Source organism: Macrobrachium rosenbergii, chromosome 17, assembly GCF_040412425.1.
Source record: "Macrobrachium rosenbergii isolate ZJJX-2024 chromosome 17, ASM4041242v1, whole genome shotgun sequence".
Classification (NCBI taxonomy): Eukaryota; Metazoa; Arthropoda; class Malacostraca; order Decapoda; family Palaemonidae; genus Macrobrachium; species Macrobrachium rosenbergii.
Genome location: NC_089757.1, coordinates 7,673,770 through 7,693,769, shown reverse-complemented (window position 1 = coordinate 7,693,769; position 20,000 = coordinate 7,673,770). Strand labels below are relative to the sequence as shown.

General features: G+C 36.2%; 1 protein-coding gene across 1 annotated transcript in view; it reads right to left on the bottom strand.

Annotated features, from left to right (window-relative positions):
• Positions 1 to 6,634, bottom strand: part of LOC136847695 (galactoside alpha-(1,2)-fucosyltransferase 2-like) — a 58,483-nt gene extending 51,849 nt beyond the window's left edge. Inside the window, exon 1 of the mRNA XM_067119521.1 lies at positions 6,605 to 6,634. The gene's annotated coding sequence lies outside the window, so the exon portion shown is untranslated. The remainder of the gene's footprint in view (positions 1 to 6,604) is intronic.
• Positions 6,635 to 20,000: the final 13,366 nt, after the last annotated feature.

The window sequence follows — 20,000 nt, the reverse complement described above, 5'->3', positions numbered from 1 at the left end:
ATAATTTCGGGTTATGATTCTGCTTGTCTTTTTCATTCCTGGATGTCCTGCTAACTTCTATGAGTGTGTTAGTTCTAAAGTGTGTTCTAAAACTTCTCTGATTAGTGTTTTTGGAATGTATAGTCGAAAACAACCATTCTTCTCTGTTGGCCTTTTATACAACAATCCATTTATTAATTGAAAATCAGGTTTTAAGGATTTATCTAGTATTAACTGTCCTACTATTTGTCTGATTTCTGCGTCATTTTGTTGTTGTATTTTTACTCTTTCTAGCTCTAAATCTACTACTTGACAACTAAAACTAAAGGTATTAGTGGTAATACATTTTTCTGTTTCTTCTTGCGATCATGATAATGCATCTGCCATGGTATTAAATTTCCCGGGAATATATCTGAATTATGGGGCAAATTCTAATGCACTAATGAACCATCTATTGAACTTCATGTTGTTGGTAAAGGCTCTCTTTTTAAATAAGTCACAAATGGGTTTGTGATCAGTAAGCACATTAACCTTATGACCTAAAAGTATGTGTCTAAATTTCTTTAGACCCCAGTATAAAGCTAAACACTCTTTCTGTGGTACTATAGTTTCTTTCTGCTGGATTTAAAATTCTACTAGCATAATATACTGCCCTCATTCTAGTTTCGGCCTTTTGTGACAATACAGCTCCTAGCCCTGTACTTGAGGCATCACAAGCTCAGTAAAAGTCTTTGGAAAAATCTGGGTAGACTAAAACAGGGTTCCTGGCCATTTTGCTCTTTAGTGTTTGAAAGGCTGTTTCTTGTTCATCCCTCCATTCATAATTAACATCCTTCTTTGTTAGTTCTGTCAAAGGATATAGTAGCAAGACCCTTTATAAAAGGTCTATAATAACCTACCATACCTCGGAACCTTCTTAATGCTTTCAAATTAGTGGGAGCTGCGTAATCAATTATTGCCTCTATTTTACCTGCCAGCACACGCCGTCCATCTTCACTAATTACATGACCCAAGTATTCTAGGGATTTCATCAGGAATTGACATTTCTTTAATTTTATTTTTAGTCCTTCAATTCTTAATCTCTCTAGGACCATTTCTAATGTTCTGAGGTGACTTTCTAAGTCTTTACTAAAAATGATTACATCGTCCGAGTATACTGCAACATTTTCTATATCTCCTAGAATTTGTAACATTAATCTGACAAATGTTAATGGGGCTGACGTGAGTCCAATGGCATTACTTCAAACTGTAAATGTTCTTTATGTGTGCTGAAGGCTGTGAATTGTTTCGATTCTTCATCTAGAGGTACTTGCCAATATCCACTAAGCAAATCTAAGGATGAAAATATTATGGCCCCTCCTAATTGAGCTAACATATCTTGGATTACCGGCACCAGCATTCTGTCTGGAACTGTGTTGGAATTTAACTTCCTGTAATCTATTACAAGTCTCCAACTACCATCCTTCTTTGGAACAAGTGACAATGGGGAATTATATGGAGTTTTAGAAGGAATTACTACTCCATCTCTTTTCATTTCCTCTATCAAATTGTCAACTATGGGTCTCTGGCTTATTGGTAATCTGTAATTAGGAATAAAAAATGGCTTGGCTCCCATCATCTAACAAAATTCTATGTTGTAGAACATTTGTTCTTCCTAGTTTATCTCCTTCTATAGCTATTACATTTCTGTATTTCTTTAACACCTGAATTAACCTGTCTGTTTTCTGGAAAATCTCTTTTATTTACTTCTGGATTTATTTGAGAGTTTTGGCCATTTATAGAGAAAAATGCTTTTTTTTTCTATTGTTAGTAAAGGATTGTTAATAGGAATTCCTATGCAAAAGATAATGCCTGCGTAGAGTGTTATATCTCCATAACTTATATAATAATGGAAAAATTGTAGAAATATGTTGGATCCCTGCCCATGTAGGGATCAAAGGAAATGAAGATGCAGACCATGTGAATATCCCTGTTACTGATTATGCAACTCACATAAAAATGGGTATCATAAATAAATGGCAATATATATGGGATGAAGAACCTGAAAGTAATAAATTGAAACAAATAAAACCTAATGTTAAACAATGGAGTTCATCATATCAGAGAGAGAGAGAGACACGCACAAGTAATTATTTTAACACGTCTCAGAATAGGCCATACTCGTCTGACACATGGGCACTTAATGAGCAGCCCACATGGCCCGGCTCCCGAGTGCTCAGAGTGCAGGGTAATAATAACAGTCAGACATGTGTTATGGGAGTGTCCAAAGTATGACCAACAACGAATGAGAACTTTTGGGAATAGATCAATGAAAGGAATTTTGTCAGAATCTTTTACATTTTCAATCGTTCCAATTTTGATGTTCTTGAGGAACTGTAATTTAATTAATAAATTATAAAAATAAGTAAATAATAAAAGCATGAAAACCCTTTTAACATTTGTTGAATTTAAAAAAAAAGGCAAAATTTTAGAATGTTGCTTAATTTATATTCTGAATTTTAATATACCTTTTTAGTATGTATGTAAGGAAGTCTGAGTAAATGTATTTACTGTATGTATGTGTTTCAGTATGAGAGGGTATGCCTGTATGCAGTTTTTAATTTCATTTAGTTCATTCATCATTGTACCGAATGATCTATTGGGTCCTAACGCATGGCCTCAGGCCTGGACCTAGTATTTTAATCTAATCCTTCGGGCCAGTCCTATGAGAGCTGAAAGTCAGCTCAGTGGTCTGGTTAAACTACTTTAATAATAATAATAATAATAATAATAATAATAATAATAATAATAATAATAATAATAATAATGATTTATATGTGCAAGTTGAGGGTGTGGGCATGGGTAACCCACTGAGTTGCACATTCGCTAACATTTTTATGCTCAAATTTGAGAGAGAGCTGCTGGACAGTTGTCCCTCTTCTTTTAAACCTTTATTCTGTCGCCGAGATGTGGGTGACTCTTTTGTTCTTTTTAAGGACCATTTGCATTGTGATTCGTTTCTACAATATGCCAATTCTTTACATTCCAACATTAAATTTACATATGAATTGGAAAACAATAACCAACTACTATTCTAAGATACGATTGTCATCCGTGATGACGACCGTTTTCACACAGGTATTTTCCGAAAGGCAGCTTTCACAGGCCTTGGTCTTAACCTTTATAGCTTTTGTTTTTTCAGTTTTAAATTAAATTCATTGTCTACCTCCCTCCACAGAGCAGTGACATTAACTTCTGATTGGAGTCTTTTCCACAAAGAAATCGGAATCCTTTACGATTATTTCAAATCAAATTGTTATCCTCGTAATCTCTTTCTGAAATATGCCAGGAAAACGCTGAATATTTAATTTCATCCTCCACTCCAGCAACAGTACATTTGGCCCATAAACTTTAGTTCTATATACGATTTCCTCGTGTGCATGACACCTCTTTCTTACCTCACTTGAGGAGAATTTTTACTAATTATTTTCCGGCTGTTGGTGTCAAGTTTGTCTTAATGAACCCTAGGACTATTGGTAGTATGTTGCGTCATAAAGAGAGGTTACCTCCCTTAATGCGGTCCGGTGTTGTCTATATTTATACTGGCTGCCGATGCAACAGGCAGACTTACGTAGGCAACACGCTCCACCTGCTTAAGGTGAGATGTGATGCACATATGGGCGTTAGTTTCCGTACAGGTGTAAACTATCCAACCCAGAACTATCTAACGTCAGTAATCATGGGAAATTTTGCAAAAATAATATGAACTATAAGGATTTCAAGATATTATCAAGCCCATATGAGCACCATCTTCCAATATTAGAATCTCTAGCTATAAAGAAACTAGTTCCCACCTTAAACAACCACTCTTCATCTGTTCCCTTGTATATAGCTTAAACCACGCCCTTCTTGTTGTTTATTTTCGGTGCATTTTCCATACAGCAACTGAACTCCGTTGAGACAAGGTGTCTTTTTAACTACTCTTAATTTTAATTGTGTTTCTTTTCTTGTAGCGTAATTTTTATTTCAATGTTGTATCTTACTTTGCCTTGCTTTATTCAGTGTGTTTTGCGTGTCAACAAAAAAATAATTTATGCTGTATTGCTTATCAGTTGAATTATATATATATATTGTATATATTGGTGTAGACAAACTCCATAAACGACACGATGACACGTGAATGCTTAACTGAATTGTATGTCTATCTATAGCATTCCGTTTCGTTACCGTTTGTAATGTCATTCTGTCATTGAAGAAATTGTTCGTATTAAAACACAGTTGATTTCTTTTAGCTATGTAATAACGGGAGTTAAACATTTCTTTTTTCACTAACACTACTTTGAAATTATTCCATCACTACAGGTTATTCCATTTCTCTGTAGTAACATCTCCTTCCCAATTTTCTCCTAACAAAGAGCAAGAATGATGTGAATCACACCTGGTTTATAAAATGTTGTGTAGACACTGAAAAATAAATATTACAGATACTGTGATATATTTTATATTTTTCGTTGTCTTACAACAAAGGGCGTAATTGAATGTTAATTGTAGCGTTAGTAGTAACGGTAATAATTCTGATGATTGTAATTCTCTCTCTCTCTCTCTCTCTCTCTCTCTCTCTCTCTCTCTCTCTCTCTCTCTCTCATAATCTGCGTTGTTTATATTAAACGACAAATGATGAATACACAATCTTTTGTTGTGCTACGCATACAGATATGAATAATGGAACCATATGTTTCTAGACAGTTTCAAACGGCATTATTTTCAATACCTATTAGCACAAAAAATGATTCTCCACACCTTTTTCGAGTCGCTCGTGTGTCTATAGTGGTTATGCCTTTTCTAGCCACGGCCGTTGGTAAGAAATGTAACTGTGCCTAGTGTTTTTCTTCCTTTGTTTGCAATAAGATTGTATTCTTTTACAACACTCAGTGCTTTACTGTATGATCGCCAACGCTTAATAAGCTTTTAAAAAGCTGAATGTCTGCAGATACAGCTTTTGTGGGATTAACAATAGTGCGCAGATGCAGCTGTCTCAAATATATCATGTAAGATTGATCATTGATACTAATGAAAATGCAATTTTTTTTTATGTAGCAAAAAAAAGCAACTCTTTCTGCGAACTATGATTATCGTATTTACAAATATCTTAGGTAATTTTTATTGCAGTGTGACTGGCTTTTCATACTTTGCGTTTGGCACAGTCACAGATAGTTTTTGGTTTATAAAGCGTTGTCGCTCAAAGTATTCTCAGCGTTTTTAATATTATTCGGAATCCCAAACAGTGCGGAGATTCCGTATTCACAAATTATTGCTCACTTCTGTATCGTACGAGTGTCTTTTTTCCTTTTACACATCGCATTATGCGTCTTTATATTTCCATATTGCTCTGTATTTTTTCACTTCACCTTTTGGTAGTTGATGCTCACAGCATTTCACCAAAATATTTTCCAAAGCAGTTAACTGTAACTCAAGAATGCTAAATAACGGAGCCAACTGAATGCAACCAATTTTCACCGTGAGCGCTCTCTCTCTCTCGCTACCTCGTAGGCTCATTAACAAAACCCAAAACGTGAGTACACTTGAAGCTTTTGGAAGATAAAAAAAAAAAAATTTCGTGGACTAACGGAATGCCAGGAAAACAAGAAAGAAACTGTAGCTGGTTAATGCAACAAAATTCGTGAGTGTCGGCATCTAGACTCCGAGTTAGTAAGAAAATCTTGTGTATTAATTATGGTCAAGTGTGAATAAATTGATAAGAATGGTGTTTATACACGGGCGTTATTAAGAAGAAAATAATGCCCTCGTATTAGTATAGTTTTCTGTAAAGGAAAACTGTTGAGATGGCTATTTGTCTGTCCGTCCGCACTTTTCTGTCCGCCCTCAGATCTTAAAATCTACTGAGGCTAGAGGGCTGCAAATTGTCATGTTGATCATCCACCCTCCAATCATCAAACATACCAAATTGTAGCCCTCTAGTCTCAGTAGTTTTTTTTTTTATTTTATTTAAGGTTAAAGTTACCCATGATCGTGCGTCTGGCACCGCTACAGGTGCCAACAACACATGCCACCACCGGGCCGTAGCTGAGAATTTCATGGGCCGCGGCTGACAGTTCCATGGGCCATGGCTGAGAGTTTCATACACCATCATACGCTATACATAAAGTCAATTGCGCCGAAGAAACTCCGGTGCATTTTTTACTTGTTTAATATTGAAATGAATCTTGTATTTCGAATTGTGAAAAACGTCAAGGGAAATAAATTAAGGCAACGGAACTTTCATCTTCATGAGGCCCACCGCCAAAAAAGGTCTTTTAGAAGAGAAGCTGGAGTTCTGAATGGCTTTGGAGTCGCGCCATCCACTTTGCTTATGAGCCACATGCAGAAAATTTTGCTTGCAGTCATCCTTCTCATTTTTCCCTCTATATTGATTCGATGTTTAGAAGTTTGTGTCCAAACTGAAGAGCCAATAGACTGGGTTTAAAATACTATGTATGGGAGATGTAACCTCACATCCCAAACTGTTATTGTGTCCAAAGATCAAATACTTGAAAAAAAATGTATAAAGCACAGTAAATATACTATAGTACTTGCCTCTCCGTAGTGGCATCCACTCCTCCTCTCTCTTATCTAACGACTGACTCACCTCTCTGTTTCCAGTAAATGTAGATTGTGTTGGCCGGGCACACTTGGCTTATCTATTCCACGAAGAAGCCAAATGCTGATAATCTATTCAAAAAGAATATTTTTCCAAGGAGTCCCTTATCACTAGGATATTTATATTTTTTTGAGGGCTATTTCTTTGGGATGATTATCATCTTCCCCACCAGGTACTGTTCGATGACGATGACAATGAAAATTCTCTTGATGTAATTATTTTTACCCATTATTTCTCATGTCCTTCAATTCAGTAGACGTGTTTGACATCTACACAGGTGCTGTTTGCGATTAACCAGACAGACTGCAGGGTGGCAGTAGAGGTGGGTCTGTGGAGTGTTCAGTTACCTTTATCTCATTGATTAATTTCAGAACAACTTCCAATTTCACCTGCGTTCTTGTTAATTGTAATTTTTATAATAACGATATACAGTCATTCTAATCATCTGTTTATCTCTGTATCTACTGAAACCTAGTGAATACGAACTACGAAGATGTAAGTTTGAGTGGGAGAGAGAGAGAGAGAGAGAGAGAGAGAGAGAGAGAGAGAGAGAGAGAGAGAGAGAATTTCCGATTCTGTATATGGTTTATGCAGATGAAGATGTTTTGTTGTTTCACATGCGGATAATGATGCACTCCTATAGATTCCAAATTATATACACATTTTAACATTTTTGAATCAAAATTCTTACTAGTACAAGAATTATTGTCCATATTTTTTCCATCTCTCTCTTGCATCTATATCATAGACTATACGTTTTCTGTCTATGTTGCCGTTATTAAGAAAAGTCAACCTACTTTTACACCTTTGTTTAAATTGAATGACTCAAAGGCTCGTGAAGACACGATGTCAGAAGGAAGTGGTGGTCCTCTGAATGGCATCCGGGGTTCGTTCTCAAATGCTAAGCCCCCGTTATCTCTTGTAAAAGTGTGATATCTACTAAGCACTGATAACCCGCCTAGAAGTACTTTGCTTGCACGAACTTAGAGTCAAGTTATTGGTATCTGATTGAAACTTGGACGGATCTTTGTTCTGCTTCGTGGGGGTAAACACCAATACCCTGTCTTTGAAGGGCTGGTGATGATTTCCCCGTGAATGTTCCTTCTCATGTGTACCTCGATTCTAGTTGTTTATATTATTTAGTTTTTTTTTTATTATTATTACTGGGCTAATAGTTTCACGTGTTGACTATATAGTATACAAGTCCAAGAGCCAGGGCAGGATTTATTTACCCAAGGAGCGCAAAAGGTTTATGAATATATTTTGTTTCTTTCTACATGACCAAAGAGTCTCAGAAGAGCGAGTCTTACAAAATGTCAGTGGTGAGCGTTTCCGTTATGACGTCATCAACATGGCCGCCAGGCGCACATGACCCGACCCCATTCCATTGACCATAGCTACTCTTCTGGTGAACCTAGACAAGTGGGATTCGTTTCAAAATGTTTCCAATAAAATTTAGAATCTTTATTTTTAATATATATTTACGTATCTGTAACACGTTTCCTGGAAATTGTGCTCAAACATAAAAAATTTGCGTTAGCTGGTGACAAGTGTAAAGTTAACGTGAATTTACTCGAAAACCAAAAGATTGACGAAAAAATGGACAGGTACAAAAATGTTTCTTCTTTTCATGAGGATTCAGAAAATGTATATCATAAGGAAGTTTAGATGAGAGGTATTTGGCAAAAAGGTTAAATTCTCGTTACAGTCGAGGCAACGAGGTAGTGAAATCGCGCCTCAGGCCATTGGTATACTGAATGGCGCTTCACGTCGGAATAGAGAGATGCTTAAGTCTGCTGTAATTGATAATCCAATATATAATATGAAGATTCGTTAAGGTTCTTAGAAGTCGAAGTCAGAAATATAATCCTCCAATCCCTAATAAGGGTAATTAGCTTGGGTAAATGCGGTTTAGGTTTTTTTTTTTTTTGTCCGCTCCGTCTAATTTGCTTTTAATGTCTTCGTTGCCAGTGTATATAAAACTCATCCTGTTCTCTTGTACCTCATTCTTCTGTTCATAGGGAAAGGGGCAATTCTTTCCGTCTTTATTTTTACGTGAAAGAACCTTCCGCATAACAATAATTCAAAAGATTTCCAAACTTTATTTTGCCTTTTATTTTTATTCATGCACATTCTTTTTTTTTTTTTTTGCTATGTAAATCTCTGTTTTCATCTTTGCAGCTCTAGCTTTGTTGTTTTTATATATATATATATATATATATATATATATATATATATATATAATATATATATATGTATATATATATATATATTATATATATATATATATATATTATATATATATACACAAATACATTGTATGAGTGTGTGTGTATTGATAAAGAGGTAATGACTTATCAACTGTTAATCATGGTTTCAGTGAGGTGGTGAGTAACTTGCTTGAAAGCAGTGGTAATCACTAGAGCTCCAGATTCAAAGCATGACTTGCGAGAAAGTCGCATCAAAAAAGATCGGAATGATATAGATAGCGTAATATCTACTTTGAATACTTTCTCAAAACCTTTCGAAGACCTGGATCCTCAGACAACTCTTACGAATATTTCAACTGGTCAAACAATCAATGGGAAAGTAACATAGGATATTCTTTTCTTTTCTTCTATAGGGAGACATGCTGCTAAAACATTTCAAGCCTTACACATGTAGGATCCTAAGAATATTGAAAAATCCATACCGCGCAGTTTGGCAAACAACTGTGCGTCTTCCGTTATAGCAAGTAACACGAGCAGGAAAGGAAAAAAGCTGGAAGTCGCCATCTGCACTTTAGATGCCTCTGGAGAAGTCATTTATGTGGCAGCTGCTCGAAATTGTAACATAATGAAAGACATGGAATATCCTCTCACCCCGGTGTCATTAGCTTTCTCACAGACTGGTGGAATTAGGAACGTAACAAAAGAGTAAGCTAATCCGCTCGTTAGAGAAGCACCTGCTCACAAACGTGGCACACAGAGACGTGACCATTTATGATGGCGTGTTCTTGTTGCTGACTTTGAAAATGCCAGGAACATACGGAGCTCTTGGGCCAAAATTGCTGGATATCGCCGTTTGCTGTACAACTGCTAAGGAAATACATACACTGTTTGATGCATGTGGTTACCACACTATAAACCCATAAAAAGCCATCAGACTCATTTAGGAATGAATCATTTAAAACATCACTGATATCTTTTCTGTGCAAAGAGTGGAAAAATCAGAGATATGCTGCTCTTCTTGGAGAAAAATACTCTAAATTGGCGTAGAAAGTAAATGCTATAAGTACATTTGCAAAGATACGTAGAAGTATCAAAAGCACTTGACTTTGCTTGCCACCACCAAGAGGCGGACACAAGGATACTATGGCATATTCGCCAATTACCAAGTGGTAATGACCATAACAAAAATATCCTGGTAAGAGCAAATGACACTGATGTGTTGGTACCATTAATCTACCATAAAAAAAAACTTCTCCAAAGCTCAGATCTGGCTTGATTGTGGCGTATCTTCAAATAACAGCAGACGGATGATCATTGTCACATGCATTGCAAAGCATCTTGGCCGTGATTTGATAGAGGCTTTGTCTAGCTACCTTGCCTGTACAGGGTCCGACTTTACAGCAGCATTTGCAAGAAAGGGTAAGGTCAAACCTTTTGAAATTATGCTGAAGAATCCTGAATATCAAAGAATGCTAAGTCAGCTGGGAGAATCGCTATCGCTAAATGATGACCAAGTTGCTGGACTGGAGAAATATGTATGTGCAATGTATGTTCAAGCGAGGTATTCCCCGGTATCTGACGTGAGATACAGTTTGTTCATGAAAAAAAAAACTACACTTAAGTGCCAGTCTAACAACTCTCCAAAAGGTAAAGGTATTAATCCAACAATGCTGCCTCCCTCTACGTCTAAACCTTCTTTGTTGCAAAAAATTAAAAGAAGCAATGCTGTTTCACGGCTGTGGAAGAGAGCAGTGTGTCAGGAGCCACATGACGGTTTTGATCCCACTGAACACATGGATGGTAGGTGTCTAGAAAATAATCGATATCGCATACGTACAATGGTATGAGGGTTCAACTTTACTTGTCACTGAAGAGGACTCTGACAGCAGTGATGAATAAAGTGGCATTTATTCTGACGACAGTAGTTCTGTAGAAAATTTTGAGGAAGATATGTAGTATTATACTCTCATAGCGATTCTTCTTCATAATTTCCAGTTGGACTCATCGCAGTTATGATGGAGGTCGTAAGATTGAAAGATGTTATTTTTCTTATGTTTCCACTCACTGCAATGTTTTCCATCTTGAAATAAGATGTATCGTGTTTTGTGTGTTTATATTTATTTGTATGGTACATAATTTTTGTATTTTATTTTCAACAGTTGATATCGACATCACTTTACTTTATCAAAGGTAAATGAGAATCCAGTGTAGCATGAAAAAACGAAAAGACATAAGCTACACTAAAAGGAAGTGAAGAGGGATCAAGCAATTATAATTTCCTCATAGACTGCATTTATAAAACTAAGTATCAGGCACCCTCCCTAAGGGGTTTGGCGGGTGGGGGGATTATAGTGTGGTTTGAACTTAGTTTCCAAAGCCCTATGTAGATGCTCATTACACGAGGACATTAAAAGCAAATTAGACGGAGCGTTCAAAAAAAAAAAAAAATACGTTAACCGCATTTGCCCAAGCTAATTACCCGTTATTAGGGATTGGAGGGTTACATTTCTGATGATTGAGTTCGATTTCTAAGAACCTTAACGAATTTTCATATTATTGATTGGATTATCAACTACAGCAGACTTAAGCATCTCTCTATTCCGACGTGAAGCGCCATTCAGTATACCAATGGCCTGAGGCGCGATTTCACTACCTCTTTACCTCGACTGTAACGAGAATTTAACCTTTTTGCCAAATACCTCTCATCTGAACCTTCTTATGATATATACATTTTCTGAATCCTCATGAAAAGAGGAAACTATTTTGTACCTGTCCATTTTTCATAAATCTGTTGGTTTACGAGTAAATTCACGTTAAACTTTATACTTGTCACCAGCTACCACCAATTTATTTATGTTTGAGTGCCATTTCCAGAAAACGTGTTACAGATACGTAAATATATATTGAAACAAAAAAGATCCTAAATTTTATTGGAAACATTTTGAAACGAATCCAATTGGTCTAGGTTAATTAGAAGAGTAGCTATGGTCAATGGAATGGGGTCGGGTCATGTGCGCCTGGCGGCCATGTTGGTGACGTCTTAACAGACACGCCCACCACTGAAATTTTATGAGACTCATTTTCTGAGACTTTTTGTTCATGTAGAAACAAAATATATCCTCAAACCTTTTGCACTCGTTGAGTTAATAAATGTGCCCTGGCTCTTGGACTAATATGATCATGATTGACTATCCTTCCCCCCTGGCGGACAGTGTTTGAAGGCATGAGATCGTAAGTTTTAAAATCCCAAGTAATTTTGCTCTATGCCTCTACTGCTTTTAATCATGTCTTGTTGCAATGTAGGAGTGCATTTTTTTTTTGTGATTTTTTTTTATCAGCAGTTAGCGTGAAAACTCGACCACCACTTTGCTTCTATAATGAAGGTATTGTGGTCAAAATTGTTGTTGGACCTGCAGGTGTTGTGTAAATGTAGGTGTACGAGAATCTCTAATAGCTTAGTACTATTTCTGCTCTAAGTATAGTATACCTTTTCTACACAATAGCTTTTCTAGAGAGAGAGAGAGAGAGAGAGAGAGAGAGAGAGAGAGAGACAGAGAGAGAGTCTGTCTCAAAATGGAGGAAGGTTTTAACAAAAATGAAGTCGACAGAAACTTTTCATACTGTCTCATAGAAATGGAGGAAGAGTTTTTTTCCTTTTACCTGTCTCTCGTGGCGAATGTTTTAACAGAGCGTAAAGAGCTGTAGGCCTGTTTTGAAGGCCGGTCAGGGAACGAGAGAGACTGGAGCATGGTTTTGTTCAAAAACTGAAATGAAGTTTACGAAGTCTAATTAAGGTCATATTGTTAGCTTCAACCCCGTTATTCCAGTAAAATACCTAGGTTGGAACAAACTTGGCTTATGTTTTCTAGTTTCTTTTTCATATTAGAGTTTTCTTTTTGCAGGGCGTTTGAAACATAATACATGATCAACCAAGACCCTCACACGGAACATTTATATATATATATATATATATATATATATATATATATATATATATAAATATATATATATATATATATATATATATATATATATATATATATGTATATATTAACTGAAACCCTCCTGGCTCCTGATCTAACACTGTCCCTTTGCTCCCTTTGCTGTCCCTTTTGCCCGTTTGAGCTATCCCCATGGCCACCTTACGTCCCTGATTCAAGGTGCTTCCAGCATTCACGTATCTTTAATCTTCTACTGAATTTCATTTTCTTTTTCTGAAGTGCGGTTTCTCACAAAGTCCTGACTTAGTTAGTCCGGTGTGAATTTTAACGTGAGCATCTCGCACCAGAATCGAGTTATCTTGGTACCATACGTGCAACCTTCGATTTGCCTGAAATCGTTATAATTTTCCTTATGTAACCGCTTGCGTTCTCAACTTGCAGATGGTGTTGCTAGCTATGGAAACAACTGCTTGTTGTTCCTTGCCGTGGCCTTGCCACTGCAATCAATTCTTCAGTGTCGCTTTCAAGAGGATTACCCATAGATTCTTCAATGTTTGAACAATTGCTGTTCCCCACTCTCTGATTGTAAGTATATTCCATTTAAAGTAAACCTATGTGGTTATCTGCAACAGTTCCCTGTTGAAGTACGGCCTTCAGCCAACTGTTTTCTATATAAGTTTCCACCTGACCTAGCAATTGCAGTCAGGATTGTAATTTTTTAGGGTAAGTCCCCTGTTCTCCAGCTAGACCCCAGGATTGGATCCCTGAGCAAGGAAGACACAAGTAGGTCAGAGTATAAACTTATATATATATATATATATATATATATATATAATGTATAGATATATATATATATTTTTTCGTGAATTTCAAGTCACGTTATGGGTCTGGTAAGGGGCGAGAGGCGTATACCTACGTCTCAATTTAGGATCTTCAATCTGTGTACTGGTGGTCATTAGGTCATGTCGTATACTGGTATGTTTTCCAGTTTCTCTGTAAGTCCCATGGCGGCAATGACATGCTTCAAGCCCAGTCACAAAGAAACCTACCGTTTGGTTTTGGAGAGTTTTTTTTTTTCTGGCACAGTCTTTTTCTTCATTTCCTTCAAGTGCCCATGCACACGGTCGTAGCTTCCTCAATCCACTGGTAAAACTAAAGATATCTCCGGTGGTTTTTCAATCTTCCGGAGAGACAAATTAACCATTACAACACTGCTATATTTATTCATTCCTCAGCCGACAGCTATATCTACCATCCATGGACGTCTTCATGGTTAATGTTGGTTTACAGTAGAAATACGTTCTAATATATAGTAGAGTTCAGCCGAAAGATTATCGAAAAGCAATAAAAACATGTATGGAGAAACAAATCCACAGCTATGTATAAGTACAAATATTTAAAAAAGGAACCGATCGTTAAAAGAAGCAATGTACGTCAGGCAATGCCGTCGTTTTCTGGAACGTTTTCTAACTGGTCTCCTTGTCCAATTTATTATATATATATATATATATATATATATATATATATATATATATATATATATATATATATATATATATATATATATATATATATATATATAAATATCATAGTGTGTTGTGTGCGTATGTACATGGTTTTCCTTTTTCCAAAATTTTTTTTGGCTGAATTCTGCCATATATCAGAATGTAATTCCATTGTAAAACTACATTATTCCTGAGGACGACCATGGATCGGTGAAGCAGCTGTCAGCTTGGGAAAAAATATATACTTATGTGGATATGTATATGTGTACAAGATTGTGTGTGTGTATTTACTATATATGTGTGAATGTAAATACATTCCATGTTGGGTAGCGCCATCAGTGTACCTCATACAGTTTACTGTAGGCCTTACTTACGGTTATTTGCAGCGTCCCTTTGGCCCCTAGGTGCAACCCATTTCATTCCTTTTACTGTAACTCCGTTCATATTATCTTTTTCCCATCTTACTTTCCACCTTCTCCTAACAATTGATTCATAGAGCAACTGCGAGGATTTCTTCCTGGTACGCGTTCCAAATCTTTTACTGTCAATTTCCGTTTCAGAGCCGAATGACCTCATAGGTCCTAGCGCTTGGTCTTTGGCCTAAATTCTATATTCCAGTGTATATACATTCATACACACCTCTCTGATACCTCAGTAGTCATAGTTAATGTGCTTTCATTGTTTCCTACCAAGCGGCAGTTGGAATCCCACAAGTGACGAAGCACTTGTCACTCATAATTCCCCTTGGTTGGAAGTTATTCTCAAGGCGAAGTGAACTGGATATCAAAAAACATTTGTGGTTTAATATTAGTGGATATTACATATCTCCCAGTGTATGTGACAATACAAACATATTTACATGTATACATACGTTAATGACCCTATGCCACCTCTCCCGTCGTCAAGGCAAAGATTGCAGAGTAAGCCTTTGCCTACACGCACGTATATACCCAAAATAAAACACGTACGCATGCAACTATAAAAAAAAAAACAGTTTAAAAACCTAAGAAATGTACACACACCTGAATAAGAAATGTTTACTCACAGTAACTCAACAAATGTCAAATAAATTATTACCCAATTATCAGTCCCCAGAAATAATACAATAATAAAATACTCCCTTTATTAAACCCTAAACGCCAATGCGAACTGCCGATTGCTGTATAAAAAAAAACAAAAGATATAAGGCATGCCCAAAATTCAAATGCGCTGCATATAGGATGGCGAATAAGGCAAGAAACTCCTCCCAAACTAATGACGTCACTGACATGTCACTCAGGGCGATGACGTCACTACAGCCACTGCCTGAAAATTACTTTCGGTGCCATAAAAAGCCATCCAATCTGACACTAAAATTAACCGCCAAAAAAAAAAAAAAATTATAACATTTGCGTACGCCTCTGCTTGACGGCACGAGAATTCCTTTCACCCAAGAAAGAAAGAGAGAGAGAGAGAGAGAGAGAGAGAGAAAGAAAAAAAGAAACACTTGCAGTCACGCGTGTTTTACCACACACAAATGTTCAAGATACCGAAATTAAACACATTGCGCACACTATACATACCCAAACATTCCCCAATATGAACTAAAGCCTAGAAATACCTATAAACACACTAAAACCTTGCTCCCCTTGACGCATCATTAAACACACACACAGACTCGCGCTCAAGAAAGACTGACTCGAGTGCATTTCACATCTCCCTAAACTGAATCTCTGAACCATCAAATCCTATTTTGAGATGCCAATACCAGTATTAATAAGATATGTCTCTTTGGAAGCATAACCTATACCCTATCTATTTATCTACTTAACTATCTATTCATGTCTAATGACCTATACCCAGGTCAGATAGGGTCATAATCTCTTCATGTATCTGTTTTAAGAACAGTGGTGTGTCATCTCATTTTCCTAAGATTCACCGGTAGCAAATGGCCAGCCCTGGGTCAACACATTCTTTCTCTCCTGTCGACTCCTCTCACTGAGTCTATCCTCAAACAAAAGCCTACTGGAATTAAACACTGAGGTACAAAACTAGACTTTATTTGCAAATTTAACAAAAGTAATTCAGCAAAAGCTACGACCATGAAATGGAGTGAATTCCACCCCCTATAAATGGAAATCATCACTAGAGGAAATTCTGATTCATAAATATTCAGATTAATGAACCTAGGCCAAACAGTACTAGTGACTAACACCCTGGTCATCAGATTAAATAAACAGGTCATAATTAGTCTAGACCAAAATAAAAGTCATATAGTATGCACAAGAACACCACTTCCAAAATATTCGTCCTCACAGGACGAACCCAGAATTCCTGTTAAAAGAAACATATCTTATATAAAAACCTGAAATGGTGTTACAAGAAACCAGCATTCAAAACGGAAAAATGCACAGTGGAGAACAGAATGGGAAAATGCATAATGGAGAACAGAGGGTTTTCACTGCAACACAAACAGGGTATTTCCACATAATGTCTGGAAAAGATATAAGTGTTCATGAGCCATCTTACTCACTCCTGTGGCATCAAATAACAGATCCTCCAGTGGCGGTACTTATACACTGCACGACAAGCAAATCATACACAGCCACAGAACGAAGTCCCCTCGCGTTTGCCTGTTCCTCTGATAATATACCATTAGAGAGTGCAACACACACACGCACTCACACTGTCTCCTTGCACTCAGGCCATGATCATAACACCAGATGCATACGTCAGAACCCGCTGTATCAAGTGTGTAAACCTCCAACGTTGACACGACTGCACCTGCAGCAGATGTGTTCCTGACAGGCCAGCACATAGTTCATCAAGACTTAATAAAAATATAAATATATATATATATATATATATATATATATATATATATATATATATATACATATGTATTTATTTATACATATATATATATATAAAATACAAGGTGTTTCAAATTAGAGCCCCCTCCCCTCTACAGCATAAACTAAAATTCATATGGACAAAAACAAAAGTAACTCAGAAAAGATATTTATTTAAGTTTCTCTCTGTTCCCATAACACCTCGGTCACCTCTCTTCGCAGTTCGCCGAGGCTTGGTATACCATCACAGTTCACTGTGCGTGCTTCAACACGACCCTTTAAGATACTACCAATGTTTTCACACACATTACGGTCAGGGAAGCTGCCTGGAAATTCACTTGACGAGAAGAAATCGATACCACTGTTTCGAAGCAGCTCCTGTGTCTGAAAAGCCTTGAAACATGGTGCCTTGTCATGCAAAAATGTGACTTCTTCAACAGATAAAACCTTTCAGGATCTTTGAGAAAGGAAATACTCACCAGTAAGCACAGTTTCTCTGAAGTATTCGCCATTCCATGACTGCCCTTTTTCTTTGATGATCCGCATTAACCGTTTGGCTGTGAAACAGAGAAAATTCCCAAACATTCAGAAAATTTCACAACTTGGCGATAGCGCACGTCATCGCATTTTCCTGTGGGATTCGCTTACACACTGAAGTCACGTGCATCTACTGTGATTTTTGTGCATATGTATAAACACACACACACACATTTATATATATATATATATACACATATGCATATATATATGTGCATATGTATAAATATGTATATATATGTATATATACAAAATATATATATATATATATATATATATATATATATATATATATATATATATATATATATATATATATATAACACACACACACACACACACACACACATATATATATATATATATATATATATATATATATATATATATATATATATATATAAGGATTCCATGTGAAGATATTTAATGGCATACTTCAGGGTCCATAAAACATCAAAAACGCCATAATTTAGTCACATGTTCAACTTTTCTCACATGTGCTATGCAGTGGCGCTGTTATGGGGGGTGCCAGTGTGCCCTGTGCCCCACCAATCAGATGCTTGGCCCCCACAAGCCACGGTCAGATGCTTGCCCCTGCCCAAGTAGAAGTTCCCTTTGTAGCCAAACTTAACCCTTTGGTGTTCAAAGCAGAATTATAGTTACAGGTGTTTAACACAGATGACATGTTTGTTCGTGATATTCTGATCCATCTTAATGTTATCAACTTAAGTTTGAAGTGATTGAAGCTAAATTAAAGTGTTGAATAAGTGCAATGCAATTTGCTACTGCTGCTTAAAGTTAATTTCCAGGGAGAGGAGATGGAGAAGAGGGAATGGGATGGGTTGAAATTTTGATGAGACTTTGGAGGGTCTTAAGTCTTTTGTGTTATTGATGATAAGCACTATTTTGATATATTTACATGATAAGGATATTACTGTGCTATAGTTGAAAATTACAACTTGATAACAGACATTAGGCTAGTGTTGAATATAAGGTTGTGAGGAAATTTACATTACAGTATTTGATACATTTGCATATAGTAAGAGTTTAAAATTAATTGAAAACTGAGCTTTACTAATACTATTATTTCCCTTCATTCACATGGATATATACATTCGAGAATAGTATATTTTACTAATTACAGGATTGGTACATTAGTTTTGTGTAATTTTCTTTGGCCCCCGCCCCCTACACAAATATCTTGGCCCCCACCTAGGCCTTCCCACTGATGGAATGCCAGCTAGGCCACTGGTGCTATGTGCATCTTCAATCTGCAAATATAACAAAAATCGTTAAAATTTATCAAAACAGTTTTAAAATAAAGTTAAGAGAAAAAATCATGTACAAACGTTAAAATTAATATAACTTAAAATGCGTACAGTAAAAAAAAAAAAAGAACCAGTGCTCAACAAACCATCGAAAGGAAAAGGAAAAGAAGGAATGACCAAGACCTGAAACTTCAGTTATGCTAGATAAAGAGAAGAAGCGGAAACGTTCGAGTTCATAGACGGAACAATCCTTTAAAGTATAAGGACTCAGGGTAGTAAAGGAATCACTGTGGCTTGTACCACCAATAATAGAAAGTGCTTTTGATTTACTTCGATTTGACGTATGGAGGCATATGGTTCTTTATATCGGAAAAATCTGGCTTACTCAGCCTCTGACCCGTTCTAAAAGTGTATCCCATAAGGCTACAATATCTCATCTGTAATAACCTACGGCATGACCCAACATACATACCCGGACATCCTGGGCCACTTGAATTTATAAATAATTTTAGATCTCATGAAGGTCTGCAGTTTGTCCTTGTAGTTGAAGAATATGCCAATCTTGAGTGGATTGATTGGAATTAACTGAATCTTAAGGCAACCAAATTCTAGTTTAGTTTTTGCTCAAGTTTGGTTTTGAAAACTTGTTGTCAGAAATAAACGGAATTGTGGCAAATACATTTTCTTTAAGACATTATAGAAGGTGTCGGATTAGCGAAGTGTTGTGACAGCAGCCTGTTAATGACTTTGCAAACCATATTTTCAGGATGAGAGTTTTGTAAGAAAAATTTGACTAAAAACAAAATCTCAGTATGAGATCTCGTAGGTTGGTGTCAGTCTTGGCCATTCATTCTTCTCCTTCTTTGGATGGCTTGTGAGCACTGGTTCTTTTTTACTGCGCACATTTTAAGTTATATTAATCTTAATGTTTGTATGTAATATATATATATATATATATATATATATATATATATATATATATATATATATATATATTCAAATATATATATACTGTACATATATACACACACACACACACACACACATATATATATATATATATATATATATATATATATATATATATATATA